The following is a 20060-nucleotide window of genomic DNA, read 5'->3' as shown; positions in this document are numbered from 1 at the left end:
ATGGCTTCTATGGTATATGACTATATCTCAGTAAAATTGCACTTTAAAAAAATCAAGCTGTCTAAATCACCACATCAACAGAAAAAAAGAAGAAAATTCATATAGTCATCTCAACTGATACAGAAAAGGTATTTGACCAAATTCAACAATTATTCGTAAAAATAAAATCTAAAAACCCAGAAAAACAGAAAGAAAAGGAAACTTCCACAAGCAGATAAGGGATATCTACAAAATGACTTATTGTGTGCAGTGTGCATCCTACTTGTTGGTGAAATATGGAACCCTTGCTCCCAAAGTCCAAGACTAAAACTAGAATTCCTACCATCAACTCAAAGATATTCAACATAAAGGAAATTCCTCAGAGAAATATGTTAAAAGCAAAAAGAAATACAAATAAGCTCTCATTAGCAGTCTAAAATTAAAGAACTGTCAACAGCAAGTGCCGACAGTGATATGGGGTCACTGGCACATCTGTAAGTGAAGGATACACCTGTTGAGAGACTGTGATCTATGTGTCTCACTCACTTCTGCACACATTGGGAGTGAGGCCCTAATGACCCTTTGTTCCCAGTTCTCTTTCCAGTGAGATTTATGGAGTGAACAGCCTTGAAAGATAGAAAAGCAAGTCTTTCCTGGGCAAAAGGCCTTGATGCCTATTGACAAAATGTTCCAATTTGCTAGCTGCTGGAATGCAATATACCAGAAATGGCATGGCTTTTAAAAATGGGAATCTAACAAGTTGCTAGCTTATAGCTCTATGGCCCTGAAAATGTCCCAATTAAAGTAAGTCTATAAAAATGTCCAAATTAAGGCACCAGTAAGAGGTTACCTTCACCCACAAAAGGTCAATGAAGTTCAGGGTTTCTCTCTCAACTGGAAAGACACATGGCAAACATGGCGACATCTGCTAGCTTTCTCTCCAGGCTTTTTGTTTCATGAAGTTTCCTCTGGGGCATTTTCCTTCTTCATCTCCAAAGATCTCTGGCTGTGTGGGGTTTCATGGTTCTTATCACTCTCATCGTTCTGAAAAAGGACTCTCTCCAAAATGTTTCCTCTTTTTTTTTATCGTCTTTCTTTCTGATTTCATTTACGCCCCTAGCCCTCCTCCCTCTATCATTCACACTGTTTCATTCAGTGTTTTAACATAATTGTATTACAGCTAGGTAGTATTGTGCTGTCCATTTCTGAGTTTTTATATTCAGTCCTGTTGCACAATTTGTATCCCTTCAGCTCCAATTACCCAATATCTTACCCTATTTCTATGTCCTGATGGTCTCTGTTACCAATGAAATATTCCAAGTTTATTCACTAATGTCAGTTCATATCAGTGAGACCATACAGTATTTGTCCTTTCGTTTTTGGCTAGTCTCACTCAGCATAATGTTCTCAAGGTCCATCCATGTTGTTGCATACTTCATAAGTTTATTCTGTCTTACAGCTGCATAATATTCCATCTTATGTATATACCACAGTTTGTTTAACCACTCGTCTGTTGATGGACATTTGGGCTGTTTCCATCTCTTTGCAATTGTAAATAATGCTGCTATAAACATTGGTGTGCAAATGTCCATTTGTGTCCTTGTCCTTATGTCCTTTGAGTAGATATCTAGCAATGGTATTGCTGGGTCATATGGCAATTCTATATTCAACTTTTTGAGGAACCGCCAAACTGCCTTCCACAGCGGTTGCACCATTTGACATTCCCACCAACAGTGGATAAGTGTGCCTCCTCTTTCTCTACACTCTCCAGCACTTATCATTTTCTGTTTTATTGATAATGGCCTTCAGGTGGGTGTGAGATGATATCTCATTGTGGTTTTGATTTGCATTTCTCTAATGGCCAGGGAAGTTGAGCATCTCTTCATGTGCCTTTTGGTCATTTGTATTTCCTCTTCTGAGAAGTGTCTGTTTAAGTGTTTTTCCCATTTTGTAATTGGATTGGCTGTCTTTTTGTTGTTGAATTGAACAATCTCTTTATAAATTCTGGATACTAGACCTTTATCTGATATGTCATTTCCAAATATTGTCTCCCATTGTAGAGGCTGTCTTTTTACTTTCTTGATGAAGTTCTTTGATGCACAAAAGTGTTTAATTTTGAGGAGTTCTCATTTTTTTATTTATTTCTCCAGTACTCTTGCTTTGGGTGTAAGGTCTACAAAACCGCCTCCAAGTATAAGATTTGTAAGATATTTCCCTACATTTTCTTCTAACAGTTTTATGGTCTTAGACTTAATGTTGAGGTCTTTGATCCATTTTGAGTTAACTTTTGTATAGGGTGTGAGATATGGATCCTCTTTCATTCTTTTGCATGTGGATATCCAGTTCTCTAGGCACCATTTATTGAAGAGACTGTTCCGTCCCAGGTGAGTTGGTTTGACTGCCTTATCAAAGATCAATTGTCCATAGATAACATGGTCTATATCTGAACACTCTATTCTATTCCATTGGTCAATATATCTATCTTTATGTCAGTACCATGCTGTTTTGACCACTATAGCTTCATAATATGCCTTAAAGTCAGGTAGTGTGAGACCTCCGACTTCATTTTTTTTTCCTCAGGATACTTTTAGCTATTTGGGGCATCTTGCCCTTCCAGATAAATTTGGTTATTGGTTTTTCTATTTCTGAAAAGTAAGTTGTTGGGATTTTGATTGGTATTGCATTGAATCTGTAAATCAACTTAGGAAGAATTGACATCTTAACTATATTTAGTCTTCCAATCCATGAACACGGTATGCCCTTCCATCTATTTAGGTCTTCTGTGATTTCTTTCAACAATTTCTTGTAGTTTTCTTTGTATAGGTCTTTGTCCCTTTAGTTAGTTCCTCTTTTAAAGGATTCCAGTAAACTAATTAAGACCCATTGGAATGGGTAGTGTCACATCTCCCTCTACTCAAAAGTCAATACCCACAACTGGGTGAGTCAGATCTCCATGGAGATAATCTAATCAAGATTCCAACATACAGTGCTGACTAGGGTTTAAAAGAGACAGCTGTCTCCACAAGACTGGATTAGGATTAAGCCATGGCTTTTCTGGGATGTATAATCCTTTCAAACTGGCACAGCCAGTTTAGACATTCCAGGTCCTTGGCCCAGAGTTCCTCTCTCACAGCAACAATCCACTGCCTGTATAGCTTCCATCTGCCCTCTTCACATCTCACTGTGGAAGTAGAGTCAGAGAAATAGAACAAAACTGCTGATACTGGCCATTGCCATCGTTCCAGTGAACTGTCTGTCATTACCGGTCTTGTAGCTGAACTCTGGCAGGCTGACATGTCAGCTTGCAACAACGATAAAATCTCAGACCGTTAAAAATCCCTGACAATTACCACTTTGAAAAACTGTTTGGCAGTACCTGTAAAGCTAGGCCTAAACTTCCAGTTCCATTCTTAGGTACATACTCAACAAAATGAATGCGAAAGTCCACCAAAGGACAGAGGGCATGTACAAAAATATTCATGGCAGCTTCATTCATAATAATTTCCCAAATTGGAAGCATCCAAAATGTCACAAGCATAGAATGGTCAAATAAATTGTGGCATATTCATACAGTGAAAGTGTACACAGCAAAGAGTGTGAGGACATGGATGAAGCTCATAGGTATAATGTAAAAGAAGTATTACACAGAAGAGAAAATACGCTATGATCCCAGGAATGTAAAATTCACAATTAGGCAAAACCATCAAGTAAGGTAAAAACCTAGACAGTTGCTATTTCTTAGGAGGAGGGTGGGGCAGGGTACTGATTGGGACCAACTATGAGAGAGCAGTGGAAAGTTCTGGAAATGCTCCCGATTTTGAGCTGAGTGGGTGGCTGAGGTAAGTACTGTAAGTAAGATTTCATGCACCTGTCATGTTTAGATCTGTGCAATTAATTTGAGTGAAACCTCAACCTCAAACCATCTAAAATGGAAATCAAAAGAATAAGATTGCAAAAAATACCATTGGTGCCATTTCTGGTCCATCAAAAAGTCAAAAGTTTGACAGTCTGCTTCTGACAAGTCTATAAAGAAAGAGACACTCACACATACCCCTGAGAAGCACAAAATGACTAAGCAGCCACAAAGGCTCCTTGGTGATAGCCACTGTAACTATAGATGCATGTGCCTGTGCCCTTTCACCCAATCCAGGTATCCCACCTTGGGGAATCTCTCCTATAGGAAATGACGTGTTTCTAGGGCCACTTATCATAGCATTATCAGGAATAACAGGAAAAATCTGGAGATGACCCAACCATCCACCTATGGAAAGGATAGTGCCACACAGTGGAATGTGATTCAGCTGCCAAACAAAATGGCAAGAGGTCTAGGACAGAGTCAAATGAGAAAACTAGGTGCAAGACTATATGTCTGTCCTCCTTTGTGAACAAAAGAGAAAAGAAGAATAGCTCTTCTTGTGTGCATTACATGCATAGAGAAACGTCGAAGAATAAAGAAGAAGTGGTTGCCTGTGTGGAGTGGAGAAGAGAGGAGGGTGCAAGGGTGGGGAGGAACCTGCCTCAGTATGTATTTTATAACATTATTCAGACCATAAAAATGTGTTACCTAGTAAGAAAAATTAATTTTAAAAAATAGTGGTGGTGCAGATGGTTATCCATGGAAAATAAAATAAGATTAGATGTCTTTCTTATACCATTCCAAAAGGGGGGAAAATCCAATCTGTAGAAAGCAAACTTTCAACTTTAAAAGAAAATAAAGCAGAACATTTTTATAACATCAGGATAATGAAGGATTTCTTTCAAATATATATATATATAAAGAATATAAAGAATAAAACATGAAGAAAAATCTTATAACAAATTTAAAACATATGTAGAAAAAGACTACCATAAATAAATTGAAAAGAAAAGCACAGACAGAAGATATTTGCAATGTGAATAGGTCCCAAAGTTTTTCTAGAGATGGTTAATAAGGAACTATTTAAAACCAAAAAGAAGAAGAGAAATTACCCTAGAAAAAAAGAGGTAACAATATGAACAAGCAATTCAGAAAGAAAGAAACATGAATAACCAATAAACATATGGGGGAAAAGATAATGGTAGTAATAACCCAGGAAACACAAGATAAAACAATGCAATACTGTGCTGATTTGGAGCTGTTATGCATCCCAAAACAGCCATGTTCTTTTAATCCATTCTTGTGGGGGCAGACATACTGTGGGTGGGACATTTTGGTTAGGATATTTCCATGGAGAGGTGACCCAGGCCATTCGAGGTGGTTCATAATCCCCTTGCTAGATTCCTAGGTGAGAGGGTAAAACACAGACGAAACTCAGCAAACCCCAGAGAGAAGCTGAGAGAGAAATGCTCAGGAGAAACAAGCAAGGACCCAAAGGAGCCCAGAGACATTTTGGAGAGAAGGATCAGCAGATGGCACCATGTGCCTTTCCCATGGGACCGAATAATCCCAGATGCCAGCAGCCTTTCCCCAAGTCAGGCATCTTCCTCTCAGTGCCTTAATTTGGACATTTTCATGGCTTTAGAACTGTAGATTTGTAACCTAATAAATCCTCTTTTAAAAAGCCAACCCAGTTCTGGTATATTCCATTCCAGCAGCTTTAGCCAACTGCAACAAATACATGAGACACCTGTTAGATAGGGAAAAATGAAATATTGGTGAGGATGTAGGAAACAGAATTGTTATTCTTTGAAAAATGGTACAAATCATTTTGGACAACTTGATATCATCTGACAAGGCTAAAGTGGCCCAGCAACTCCACTCACACATGCGCATTGTCATTGGCTTTTGTTGGCAGTTGTCATCCCCCACAAAAAAAGGAAAAAAAAAAAAACTTAACCATGACTCAGTAGGGGAATTGATTAGTAAGTCATGGCTTATTCCTTTAACAAAATATTTCAAAAAGGTAAATTAGTGAACATAACTGCAAGAATTAGCACAGATGCAGCTTAAAACCATTTGGAGATTAAAAAAGAAAAAGCAGGTTACAAAGGGTTACGTACAATATAGTGTTGCTTATATGAAAATTTCAAACATACAAGTTTATATCAAATCTACAAAGGCACATAAACTGTGTGATGAAAACAGCAAAACTGAAGTAGGAATAATACACATTAACTTCACAATGGTAGTTGCTTCTGGGCAGTCAGCAATTCAATGGAATTTATGCACCTAGTCAGCAGGATGTATTCTGTCCTTCCTGCTTGCCTGGCACTAGTCTATGCGTGGGTGCTGCTGGGGCAGACAAGGTGAGTTCATGGAGCTTACAAGGGAGACAGACCACAAACAAGCATATAACGGGATACCAGTTGCTTATCAGCCGATGACAAGAAGGAAACAGCACACGAGGATGTAGCAGTGAGATGCAGGCAAGCAGGGTGGGCAGTAGGAATGGTGGAGGAGACTCTGTGAGGTCTCTTGGAGCATGCGTCTTGGAGCAAAGAGCTAAGGTAAGCGAGAGAAGGAGACAGTAGATCTGGGGAAAGAGCTTTCCAGGCAGAGGTGCTGCAAGTGGGAAACCCCAGAGAAGGAAGAGAAGGAAGGAGCTCGCTGTGGTCCCGGGAAGCGGAGGGTCAGTGTGGGCCAACCACAAGGATGAGCTGGACAAGGTAGGGTTGGGGTTTCTGGGATGGTGCAGGGAGGAGGTAGCCATGGTGGCATTTGGGATACATGCTGGTGGGGGCAGGGAGGAGGTGGGTATGGCAAAAATAGAGGAGTGGGGGAGCAAGTGGTGGGACAGAGGAGCCCCTCACTGAGATGGGGGAACCTGAGGCATGAACATATTTGGGGAGAAATCAAGGGTTCATTTCTGAATGTTGAGCAACCTGGTATGGGGACAGAGTTCTGACCTTATCTGAAACACTTTACTTCTTCATTTAAAAGTTGAGCAGCAAATAGTACAAAATATTTAAATGTCTTACATTTCAATGATGGGTACCAGAGTATCAGTAAGGCTCAATATGTTAGAAATATTGTGGCATGCTGAGTAATTATTATTTCTGGATTTCAAGAGGCTGTTTTATATATGTAATATCTCCTGATATTTAGAGATAAGAATGAAGCCGATCACGTTGGGGTTAAGGTAATTCAGAACACAGGGGTAAGGAAGACAATGTCTATATTTTAGAACCACACATATACTTTGAGACCAAAGGAAGAAAGGTTTATTTGGTCTGGAACTGAAATAGTCTGTAGCACATAATCTAATTCAATCTATCTGTATAACTCATTTGAACAAATGAAATATAGGGAGCCCAGAATAAGAAAGAAATCCTTTAATCCTGTACAGCTTATTATAATGCCTGGATACATCCTAGAGTATATTAAGCAGATAATCAAAAAGTATTGGCAAAGTCTACTGAGGGATGGAAGAAAAAATATGAAACTATTAAACTTAACCATCAAGAAATCCCCTAATACTGTGTCAAACCATAGGGACACCCAAATCAATAAGCTATGCCCTTGATCTTGAGGCATACTCTTGTGAACCTTATGTAGATAGTGGCGAAGCATAGGTATGTCTAAGAGTTACTTCTGGAGGACCTCTTATGTTGCTCAGATGTGGCCTCACTCTCTCTAAGCCCAACTCTGCAAGTTGCCCTCCCCCCCCCCCCCAAACGGGACATGATATCCAGGGGTGAAAGTCTCCCTGGCAACATGGGAGATGACTCCCGGGGATGAATTCAGACGTGGCACCATGGGCTCAACAATTCCATCCTGACCAAAAGGGGGAAAAGAAGTGTAACTAATAAAGTATCAGTGGCAGAGAGAGTTCAAATAGAGTCAAGAGGCTACTTCTGGAGGTCACTCTTAGGCAAGCTTCAGTTAGACATTGCAACCTGTCATACCTGCCAAACCCCAACCAAGACCATTCCAGTGAATCCTAAAGAACACCTAGGGCAATAGATAATATTTCACAAGGATTCCTTGCACTAGGGTAACCTTCCAGAAACCTACAACCTCCAGATGGGTCCCTGGTCCAAATAGGTCCTGAAACCTAGAAGACCCAGCCTCTCCAGAACATCAGCTAGTTCTATTTTCCTACTTCATTTTAGTGACAGCCCCTTCCAGCATGAAGAAGTCCCCTAAAGGGTGGGACAGAAAGATCAAAGGTGATGGTAGAGTTATAAAGAGAAGGTAGGGTTTAAGAAATGAATATGAATGCTGAATCATTAAATTGATATCTTTTAGTGTCCAGCATCTCAGAGTAGCTAGAAGTAAAACCCTAAAATTGAGGAATTGTAACCCATGTGAAACTGAAATATATTCTACAACTAATTGTGGTGCGGTACCTTGAAATGTATTCCTTTTTTGTAAATATGTTATTTTTTACAAAAAAGAAAGAAAAAAAGTTGATTGGGTGATAAAAAAAAAAATGTTTAAGCCTTCTAGCTTCCTATATTCGGGGGCAGCTAGAAGGAAAACTCTGAGAGGATCTTATAGTAGCCCATGACAAACTCTGGGATCTGCTCTGTAACTACTTGTTGAAGAGTGCTTTGAAAATTATTGCTATTTTATTTCTTTGCTTTGTATATATGCTATACTATACAATAAAAAAATTAAAAAAACAACTATTGGGAGGGCCACAGTGGCTCAGCAGGCAGAGTGCTCGCCTGCCATACCAGAGACCCGAGTTCAATTCCCAGTGCCTGCCCATGCCAAAAAAAAAAAAGAAAAAAAGTTTTATAGTAAACAGTACAAAATATTTAAACGTCTTACATTTCAATGGTGGGCACATGTAAGGCTCAGTATAATAGGAATATTTTGGCATGCCGAGTAACAACAGAGCAGTGCTTTTCCATCTGCAGGTAGCTGACCTTGACTTATAGGCATCTAAATACACCTATGGGTAGGTGCACAGACTTAGATGTTTTTCTATTAAAAGGAAGGAAAGAAGGAGGTAATGAGGTAAGGAAGGAAGGAAGGGTGAGAGGGAGAGAGGGAGGAACAAAACACCCGATGTGGCTATTCCATCACAGATTTCTCATCCTTAAAATGGATAAGCTCACCTGCCCTGCTTATTCCACAAAGTCAAAGTCCAAAATAATGAGAATGTTTTGTAAATGTTGAAAACTAATATATAATGATATTAATTGTAATGGTATATTAAAACAGGGAACATTAATTCAGCACCACAGAAATCAGAATATCCGTTCATCTACAGGAATAAGAGAAAAGAGGAGTAAAAGTTTCCAAAATTAATGTGCCAAAAGAAAAATCAGTCAAGTGTAACCCCCGGGCCAAGGAACAGTCCTTTCAAGTTCTTGTCAAACATTAAGGCCAGAGCTGGGCTGGGTAAACACCGAGAAGCTTGGTCTCTCCCTAGTCTTCAGAGAAGGAGTAAAGTCCAAAGCCAAAGATATTGGAGCCAAAACCCACCATTTTTATCTGCCCAAATGCCTTGTGCCAAGAGGAAGTAGAGTAGCTGCAGATGAAAAGGTGGCTTCAGGGAAGGGGAGGAGAAGCGAGGACATGGAGCCATCAGAGAAGGATGCAGAGCCAAAGGCAAAAGGGCCAGGAGTGGCCCGCGAGGGGGGCTGGAGGGGGACCAGAGGGGGCAGGGAGGCGGGCCAGGAGAGGCGGGGGGGTGGGGGGGGTTCTGGAGGGGACCCGGAGGGGGCATGTAGCAGCCGAGATGAGCAGAGGTGGAAAGAGGCACCTCAGTTCCAGACAAATCCCTGACACTGTGACTCCCACGGCAATGGCCGAGCCCTCCCCATTTGCTCCCCTCCCTTTCTTTACTCCCTGCGCGTTTCTGGGCGGCGGACCGTGGGCCTGGCACTGTGCTGGGCGCCCAGCGCGGGGTGCAGCGGCAGTGGTGGCGCAGGCAGCTCAGGGCCGGGCTGCGCAGGAGCGCTGTGACCAGTGGGCCTGGCGCGGGCCTGAGGAGAGACGCCTGTCCTTGTTTCCACAAGAGAAGAGAACGCTCCATTACCGCCCTTGTATCCATAAGAAACAGCTGATGATTGCTGCCTTCTCCTTACCACCCTTTATAATAGAAGACAGGTGAGGAAATAAACGTTGAGATCAGCGGAAGGAGTGAAATGGGGCACTGTGGGGGTGTCCCGCGGCCAGGAGCACCGACCCCGGGAGCACCGACCCCGGGAGCTCTGGGAGCACCGACCCCGGGAGTGCGTCCTCGGCGGGAGGGACCAGGAGAGGCTCGGTTCAGATCACTGTCCGGGAGCACTCACCACTGCTACGGAGATTGTGAACAGCCCCATCACACTGAGTTTTCCTGGGCTTGAACTATCCTTGGGGAAGCAGTGCACAAACGAAAAAGAAAACGCCCGAGAATACTCGGGCGAGAAACGCGCGCGCGCCACCAGCACAGAGGCAGCCTTTCTCCAGCGGGTCTACTGAAAAGCCGCTCAGTTAGTGAAAGGTCTAAAACGGTTCGCTCGCTGAGAGATGTGTTTTCCTTACCCCTTTCATCACCTGATGCTCATACAAACAACGTAAAGGTCCCAGCAAGTGAGTGGGGAGCCGCCAGGGAGTTCAGTTGGGTCTGGCGTCGCAGAGGGTCGCTGCGTCATGAGAGTCTGGTCTGGAAACACCGGGGGAGCGAGGGTCACCCCGAGGAAGCAGGGATCACTGCGGGGGAAGCGGGGGTCACCGTGGGGGAGCGGGGGTCACCGTGGAGGAAGCAGGGGTCACCCCATGTCCAGCTGCAGAGGCCCGGGGCGCTGGGTGCTGGTGCTGCCGGCACTACGGAGTACGACAGACACCAAGAGGACATTGAGGGCGCCGCCAGGGGAGCCTGGCTCCTGTCACAGCTCTGCTCGAACTGGCGTTGCGACCTCGGCACGAAAAGGGGCTGCTCTTGGCCCTGTTCCCTGCTAGGGGCCAGTGGGCAGAACTGCAGCATCCTGCCTCATGCGATGGCTGGTAGGAGCCCCGAGGGCGCTAAATGACGTCGGCTCCCTCCCCTCCGGTGTGCCCCCAAGGCCAGCACCCCTGCTCCAGGCGGCCACCGTGGCTGAGGCTGGGCAGGGCCACCCGGCTAAAGCAGCAATGTGACTTCAAACAGCCCCTCTGGGGGTAGAACCCGCCCCCCTCAACCCCAATGCAGGACCACAGCCTCTGGGGCCCCTCTGGCCTGTGCCCTCGTGTGCTGTCTGCCAACATCTGGGCTAAGGGCATCTACCACCTGGTCTTCCTTCTGAGGCCCCTCCACAGGCTGCCAAGGCAGTGATGGGATCCCTGGCTCAATGACAGCTGTGCTTCACCGAAGGGGCCAGTATTCCCGTGTCCCTGGAAGGACGCCAAATCACACATCAAGGGAAGGCATTCTCGTGCCTGGCCATTTGCCCCTGCTCTGCCCCATGGTGCAGGACCCATGAGGTTGTCCCCCACACTCGGTCCCCAGGCTCCCCTGATGCAGCAGGTCTTCACTGCTCTGGGTGGCCAGGCTTACAGGAGCAGGAATGGATACCCCCCGGCTGCCCATGACCTTGGATGCTGCACGGGAGGTGATGCTGGCAGGTGAGCGGGGCTTGGGGAGGTCCAGCACCTTACACAGACCTACCACAGGTGATGGCTTCGTGGGGTCTCCAAGAGAGGGGGGGACGAGCTCCCAGTGAGGGGGGACGGTTTCCTCCTATTAGTGAGGGGTAGCTGTTTTGGCTGGATAGAGAATTCAGGTGACGGGGATGTAGGGTTTACATTGAAATCACAGCTGGAGCTTTAAAACACGGATACTTGGGTCAACTCTAGACGTGGTGAATTAGTTACTCTGAGATATCACCTGGGCCTCAGATCATGGGGCTGTAACATGCACCCAAAGACGAGAATTGTTTTCCTGATTTTCACGAGGAGATTTCACTGGATAAGGTTGATGTTTAACCTTACCCTGTCACCTCACCCCCACCCCAGGCTTGTCAAGGGCCAGGCAGCTCGCCAGCCTAATCCCCTTTGCTCCTGTACAAGTCAAGGGCCCCGACCTCCCACCAGCGAGTCCTATAAGGAGGACGCTGCTACCTGCTGGGGCTCATACAAGGAGGCCCTTCCCTGGTCCAGTTGCAGAATGCCAGCCTGAGGGTCTGCCTGCCGGGGCCGCTCCCCTAACCTCTCCCAGTTAGCAGAAGCAGAGGCCTTGGTGCAGGCAGGTCTGAGAGACAGGTGATCTCAGGAATAGAAGTGAGGGAGTGGCAGGTGGAGCCGGAACAGAGAGAAACCCAGTCCCCAAGGCTGCATCTGAGCTGGTCACTGATGAGGGTCACTTGGGTCAATCCTGCCGGGACCTTCTGAGGGAGCCTGAGAAAGTCCATCTGACTCATCCACAAGGGGAAAGCTTGCACCCCAGGAGGGGCTAACCCTTCGTACTTTCAGGCTTGATCAGGAGCCCAAACTCGGCCCCAGAGAAGCCCTCAAGCACAGAGAGAGGTGACGTGATGGCAGGAGCAAGGAACAGAGTGCGAGGTGGGCAGGGAGGATGAGAGATGGGCACAAGAGCTGACTTGTAGGGTCAGCCCAAAAGCTCAGAAAAGGGAAACCAAAGAGCAAAGGTCAGCAACAGCTTTCCTTTTGATGCCGGGGAGAAGGGCATCAGCCAAGACACAACGTGCCCATTTCTGATGCAGGAAGCGCCTCCTGCTACCCTGATGCCCCATGGGGCAATTGAGTCATTTCCTAAGCCCCGATTGTAATTCCATACACAGAGCGACCATCTGAAAATAATGTGGCTTCCACCTGAATCGGCTTCAGGAAGAGAATGTGTTTTTCTTGTCCCCATGGCAATTATGGTCTTCGTTATAAATTAATTAGGGCAGCATGCTTTCACACGTCATGACCTCATGAATGATGAGGCTGAGCCAACTCCGAAAGCCCATAGACACTGACACGCTTCCCTTGGAGGCAGGGAGAGAAATGGGGAAGGAGCTGGGAGTTGCGTTACTACGGTTCTAATGAGCAGGGGAAAAGCTGAGAAAATTGCATTATTTGACCTACTTTATGCCAATGGTCTGGTAAGAAGAAGAGCTGAGAAAATTGCATTATTTGACCCACTTTATGCCAGTGGTCTGGTAAATCGCTAATTTTTACAAAATCCATGTACAGTGACTCTGTTTGCATCAGTAACTAAAGGCTGCCCTGAACTCTGCCAAGAAATTCACCGGGGTAAATGCCTCCTGATGGGAATTCTGGATGGCTAGTAAGCTGCCTCTCCCAGCCTTGCCATCAGCCTTTTATTAAATATTTTTACAGTCTGAACATATACAAAAATAAAACCAAGAAATAGTCATGGCTTACTACCTGCAAAATACTATGCAGAAAAGAGGGCGGTGTCATGGTAGCTCAATGGTAGAGTTCTTGCCTGCCATGCCAGAGACCTGGGTTCATTTCCCGGTGCCTGCCCATGCCAAAAAAAAAAAAAAACTGTGCATAAAAGAAGGCAGGAAGATTCAAGGGCAAAGGAGGATAAAGACAAAACAGGACCACCCCCGAGTGAAGGGAGAAGTGACCACAGGCTACCTAACACTGGGGGCTCAGATATTCTTCTGTCATCTCCAAAGTTTTGGGGCTGCCATGCACGTGCCTTCAGAGTGTGACCTGCCACTCATGTAATGGCCAGGGGACAAGACCCTATCTCCCCTTGCTTTCATGTTTCCTCCTGTTACAATTACAAAAGTGTGGCCAACGCTGAAAAAAAATAAAATAAATGCAGATCTGATTTTCCTAAGCCCTGATATGAGGATTGAGTAGTGTTAGCAAGAGAGTTCTTTGATAAGTCCACAGCTCTGTTTCCCAGGAGAATAGCCATGCCCTTGCCCTCAAACAGCAGCTTATTCTTGGGGGTTATCTTGGAGTAGAGGGTTTTTGAAAGGAGCCCTTCTGTTGCTTTTAGGATGTAACGCGCTAAACAACAGCTGTGATTAGTTAGATTCTGAAATGGAACTAAATCAGTTTAATTAATCACAAAAGACATTTACTGCAAGTAAACTGTGCAGGCGAAAAGACCATGGTGATTACACAAAATAGGGGAGACCAGAACTGCTGTTCTTCCTTTCTTTGGTAGTTCTTTACAAATACAGATATCTGCACTACTCGTTTGCCTAGTGATTTATCGTACATACGTCAGGCATTTACTAAATGTAATTACCAGTGTTAATTAGTTAGGAATGAGTATAAACCACAACAATTTTCAAGATGATGCAGTTTTTTTTCCTCCATAATTCAAAATGAGGAGGAGGATGGAGAAGAGAAAAGAGGGAGTCTTTCATGGGCAAGATATTCTCTAGAAAAGACATCTCATCGAAAGACAGAATCTGTGTTGGGGTTGTTCTTTGAGGTAGGGTTATCAGATAAAATACAGTTAAATCTGAATCCACAAAAAGATGTCATTTGTTGTTTTTCTGAAATTCAGACTTAGCTGGGCCTCCTGTGTTTCTATCTGCTCACATGGGAACCCTCCTCAGGGGGTCGTGAGTCTGAGTGGAACGGCTCTATAATAAAAGATCACAGTTCCTGGAAGAGATGGTATGAGGCTTCCCTGTTTGGGCAAGTTTCAAAAGTACCACCTACTACAAACCATCAGAAGAGAAATTTTACGTACCTGGGTGAAGTAAGTCTTTCCTGAGGAACTGTAAGTGGAGGGAGCCTGCTGTGCCCCTAACCACTGAGGGCTTCTCCTGGCAGGACCAGGGGGTCAGCTAGTAGGATGGGGAGCAGGAGTGGTGGTTTCTGTTTATTTCTGGACTTCATGCTTTCACCTTCATAAAATGCAACCCAACTACAAAACATCAGACCCAGAGAACCTAGCCACATGCCCCTGTGGGAGACAAGCAGGGAAATAGCCAAAGAGATGTAACCCCAAAGCTGAGAAAGAAAAAGGAAGCTGGGTGCCAGAAGAAAGAAAGCAGCCCATGATACGTTCCAAGGAGAGAGTGGAGAAGAACATGCAAGGTTTGCTGCAGAAGAATGAATAGGGAGAGGTTACGTTCCCCTACCCCTTCAATGGCCTAAAAAACAGAGACTGTGAATTAATGGTTTGTCTCCAGGACTCCTTCATGACTTTGCAAGGAGGACCCTTGGCTCTCAATTGGAGAAATGCAGTCATAGCCCAATAATAAAGGTAATGGAGTTATTTATGTATAGGTTATCAAAACTAAAAATAAGACTTCTGGGTCAAGATGGAGGCTTAACAATGTGCACGTTTTAGTTCGTCCTCCAGAACAACTACTAAATAACCAGAAACAGTACAGAACAGCTCCTGAGGCCACGTCAGTGACCAGACACACAGCGTACCCCAGTCTGGACCAGCTGGACCAGCTGCGAGCACCCCCCAGAACCATGAGTTCCCAAAGCTGCAGTGACCAGTGCCCCTCCCCCACAGGCCGCTTCCCAGAGGGGAAAGGAAAGGACTTTACTGGCAGCAGGGACTGGGCACAATCAAACGCCAATTGTGGAAATAATTAACAAATTCTGACTACTAAAAATAGGCCCCCAGCTTAGGTGAACCTGATCAAAGCAGAGGTTGCTCATTTTTGCCCTGGCGCCAAGGGGGCAGGACTGACAGAAAAGGGGGGGAATAAAAAGAAGGAAACAGAGGTTTTTGTGGCTGTGTATCTACAAAGGCTTGACTGCCTCTGGATACAGCGGCAGGACTTTTCAGGCTGCAACTGCCCCAGGCATAGGCAGAAGTGAGCTCTTTTGGGGGCTTGTCTGGAGCCTGTGTCTTCCCCAGGGGAGGGGTGAAGCCCAGCTCAGGTGGAATTCCTCCATCAAGGAATTCAGACACCAGGGCTTGGTGATTTGAAGCCATTAAAACCAGCCTACAACCTCTCCTCTGTCTCCACCACGCCCCCAGCAGGGAGAGTCTGCCAAAGTTAAAGGTACTGAATCATCTTATGCTGGTGGGACCTACAGTCAGACAAGTGCCACACACAAGGCAGGATAAGAAAAACAGAGTCCAGAGACTTCATAGGAAAGTCTTTCAACCCGCTGGGTCTCACGCTCAGGGAAAACTGACGCAGGTGACTTTTTCCTCCTGATAGGAGGCCAGTTTGGTCTGGGAAAATCTGGCTGGGGTCTATAATATCTAAGTAGACCCTCCTAAGTGTGGGGGGAGGGGGAAAGCACCACGCAAGCAGGGCAAGAAACAAGAAAACAAGAACTGAAAAATTCTCTGTTAAACAAAACTTAAGCTAAATGTCCAGATAAAGCTGAACGGAATGTCAAAGAACAGATAGAAAACAAATTCATCCAGCAAGAAAACCCTAGATAAAAGAAGTGAAAGCAATCTCCAGAATAAAACTAATTAAGGTAAATTAAATGCCTAGACACCAGAAAAAAATAACAAATCACACTAGGAAAATTGAAGATATGGCCCAGTCAAAGGAACAAACCAACAATTCAAATGACATACAGGAGCTGAAACAATTAATTCAGAATGTACGAACAGACATGGAAAACCTCATCAAAAACCAAATCAATGAATTGAGGGAGGATATAAAGAAGGCAAGGAAAGAACAAAAAGAAGAAACGGAAAGTCTGAAAAAACAAATCACAGAAACTTATGGGAATGAAAGACACAATAGAAGAGATGAAAAAAACTATGGAAACCTACAATGGTAGATTTCGAGAGACAGAACATAGGATTTCTAAACTGGAGGACAGAACATCTGAAATCAGACAAGAAACAGAAATTATAGGAAAAAAATGGAAAAATATGAGCAGGGACTCAGGGAATTGAAAGACAATATGAAGCGCATGACTATACATGTTGTGGGTGTCCCAGAAGGAGAAGAGAAGGGAAAAGGAGGAGAAAAACTAATGGAAGATATTATCACTGAAAATTTCCCAACTCTTAGGAAAGACTTAAAATTAAAGATCCAAGAAGTGCAACGTACCCCAAAGAGAATAGATCCAAATAGGCGTTCTCCAAGACATTTAATAATCAGAATGTCAGAGGTCAAAGAGAAAGAGAGGATCTTGAAAGCAGCAAGAGAAAAGCAATCCATCACATACAAGGGAAGCCCATTAAGACTATGCGCAGATCTCTCAGCAGAAACAATGGAGGCAAGAAAACAGTGGGATAATATATTTAAATTATTAAAAGAGAAAAACTGCCAACCAAGAATTCTATATCCAGCAAAACTGTCCTTCAAAAATGAGGGAGAAATTAAAACATTTTCAGACAAAAAATCACCGAGAGAATTTGTGACCAAGAGACCAGCTCTGCAAGAAATACTAAAGGGAGCACTAGAGTCAGATACGAAAAGACAGAAGAGAGAAGTGTGGAGGAGAGTGTAGAAAGGAAGGCTATGAGTAAAGGTAAAAAGAAGGAAAATTAGATATGACATATAAAATCCAGAAGGCAAAATAGTAGAAGAAAGTACTACCCATGCAGGAATAACACTGAATGTTAATGGATTAAACTCTCCAATCAAAAGACATAGTCTGGCAGAATGGATTAAAAAACAGGACCCATCTATATGCTGTCTCTACTCAAAGGACACGAGGCCAAGGACACAAATGGACATTTACACACCAATGTTTATAGCAGCATTATTAACAATTACCAAGAGATGGAAACAGCCAAAATGTCCATCAACAGACAGTTGACTAAACAAACTGTGACATTTACATAAGATGGAATATTATGCAGCTCTAAGACAGAATAAAGTTATGAAGTATATAACAACATGAATGGACCTTAAGGACATTTTGCTGAGTGTGATTAGCCAGAAACGAAAGGACAAATACTGTATGGTCTCACTGATATGAACTAACATTAGTGAATAAACTTGGAACATTTCCTTGGTAACAGAGACCATCAGGAGATAGAAATAGGGTGAGATATTGGGTAATTAGAGCTGAAGGGATATAGATTGTGCAACAGAACTGAATATAAAAACTCAGAAATGGACAGCACAATACTTCCTAACTGTAATGTAATTATGTTAAAACACTGAATGAAGCTGCATGTGAGAATGATAGAGGGAGGAGGGCTGGGGACATAAATGAAATCAGAAAGAAAGATAGATGGTAAAGATCGAGATGGTATAATCTAGGAATGCCTAGAGTGTATAATAATAGTGAAATGTACAATGTACAAATTTTAAAAATGTTTTTGCATGAGGAAGAACAAAGGAATGTCATTATTGCAGGGTGCTGAAAATAGATAATAATTAATACTTTAAAATGTCACCTTATGTGTGAGACTAAAGCAAAAAATGTTTGTTACAAAATTTATATTTTGACTAGAGCATTTCCTAATATAACTCATGTACATAGTTTGATTGAATGTCATAAGTACTTGGAATCTCAGGTAGGACATGAGATTTTGTTGGTTTGTCCAGAGTGATGCCCTGATGAATCCCAGAGTGATTTGATCAGTGACTGGAAAAGTATTTGCAAGCCCTCTTCGGGGAATGGTGAGAGTGGGGAGAAATTCAACTTCCTCAAGTTGAATTCTTGATATTCTCACAAGCAGTGTGAACAACCAAAGCTATAGGCTGAACCCCCAGTCTTGGGGTTTGTTCATATGAAACTTAACCCCACAAAGGATAGGTCAACTCTACTTAAAATTTAGGCCTAAGAGTCACCCCCAAGAGAGCCTCTTTTGTTGCTCAGATGTGGTCTCTCTCTCCAGCCAACATGATGAGCAGTCTCACCACCCTCCCCATCTCTGTGTGGGACATGACTCCCAGGGGTGTGGACCTTCCTGGCAACGTGGGACAGAGATCCTGGAATGAGCTGAGACTCAGCATCAAGGGACTGAGAAAAACCCTAGAATGAGCTGAAAATTAATATCAAGGGATTGAGAGAACCTTCTCTACCAAAGGGGGAAGAGTGAAATGAGACTAAGTATCAATGGCTGAGAGATTCCAAACAGAGTCGAGAGGTTATCCTGGAGGTTATTCTTATGCATTAAGTAGATATCACCTTGTTGTTCAAAATGTAGTGGAGAAGCTGGAGGGAACTGCCTGAAAATGTAGAGCTGTGATCCAGTAGCCATGTTTCTTGATGATGATTGAACAATGATATAGCTTTCACAATGAGACTCTGTGAATGTGAAAACCTTGTGTCTGATGCTCCTTTTAGCTACTATATCAACAGAAGAGTAGAACATATGGAATAAAAATAAATAATAGGGGGAACAAATGTTAAAATAAATTTAGTTTGAAATGCTAGTGGTAAATGAAAGCGAGGGGTAAGGGGTATGGTATGTATAATTTTTTTTTCTCTGTTATCGTTTTATTTCTTTTTCTGTTGTCTTTTTATTTCTTTTTCTAAATCGATGCAAATGTTCTAAGAAATGATGAATATGCAACTATGTGATGATATTAAGAGTTACTGATTGTATATGTAGAATGGAATGATATCTTAATGTTTTGTTAATTTTTTTAATAAAAAAAGTTTAAAAAAATTTAAAAACTTAAAAATAAAACCCAGTGACTGCTGATGGTTTGTTTTATTAACCAGCTTCTGCTTTAGGAAACTGCTAAACAAACCTTTGAAGTAGGCAGACTCCTCTCCCTGCATTCCCTGGTATTTTTTAAGGAGTGCTCAAACCAAGTCCTGCCCAGACACTGCCCAATTTGCACATGGTCACCCTCTGACCAGATTTTCTCATTTAATCTAAATATTTCCAAAGAACACAGACATAATGGAGGTTGTCCAGCCAGCCCACTGCAGCTCTCCATTCCCTCCTCACTCCTCAGAAAGCCAGACTTAAAACAATGAGCCTGCAGGAGGAGAGCAAAGTGAAGTCACTAAAGACATAGCCTGACTTTACTTATTTAATTCAGGAAAAACAAAGCAATGAGAATTAAAGCAACATACCTACAAGTGAAGATGAAGTGGATAGCTCATCCTATGGTCCTGACATACGAGAAAGCAATGTATCTACACATGAAGGTACACAGACGGCTCCTTGTACAGTCCTCACATAGAAGGAAGCAACGTGCTTATGCATGAAGGTGGAACAGACAGCACATCCTATGGTCCTCACATAGAAGAAAGCAATGCGTCTCACCTGAAGGCGCAATCCTATCGTCTTTCCATAGAAAAAAGCAACATGCCTGCATGTGAAGGTGGAACAGGCAGCTCCTCCTATGGTCCTCATGTAGAAGAAAGCAACATGCTTACATCGGAAGGTGGA

The 20060-nt window shown here is 43.5% G+C and overlaps 1 long non-coding RNA gene across 1 annotated transcript in view; it reads right to left on the bottom strand.

Annotated features, from left to right (window-relative positions):
- LOC143661954 (uncharacterized) overlaps positions 1-20060 on the bottom strand; it is a 104290-nt gene that overhangs the window by 69082 nt on the left and 15148 nt on the right. The window lies entirely within an intron of this gene.

The sequence above is a fragment of the Tamandua tetradactyla genome, chromosome 18 (assembly GCF_023851605.1).
Source record: "Tamandua tetradactyla isolate mTamTet1 chromosome 18, mTamTet1.pri, whole genome shotgun sequence".
Classification (NCBI taxonomy): Eukaryota; Metazoa; Chordata; class Mammalia; order Pilosa; family Myrmecophagidae; genus Tamandua; species Tamandua tetradactyla.
This window is presented reverse-complemented; position numbering and strand designations above follow the sequence as displayed.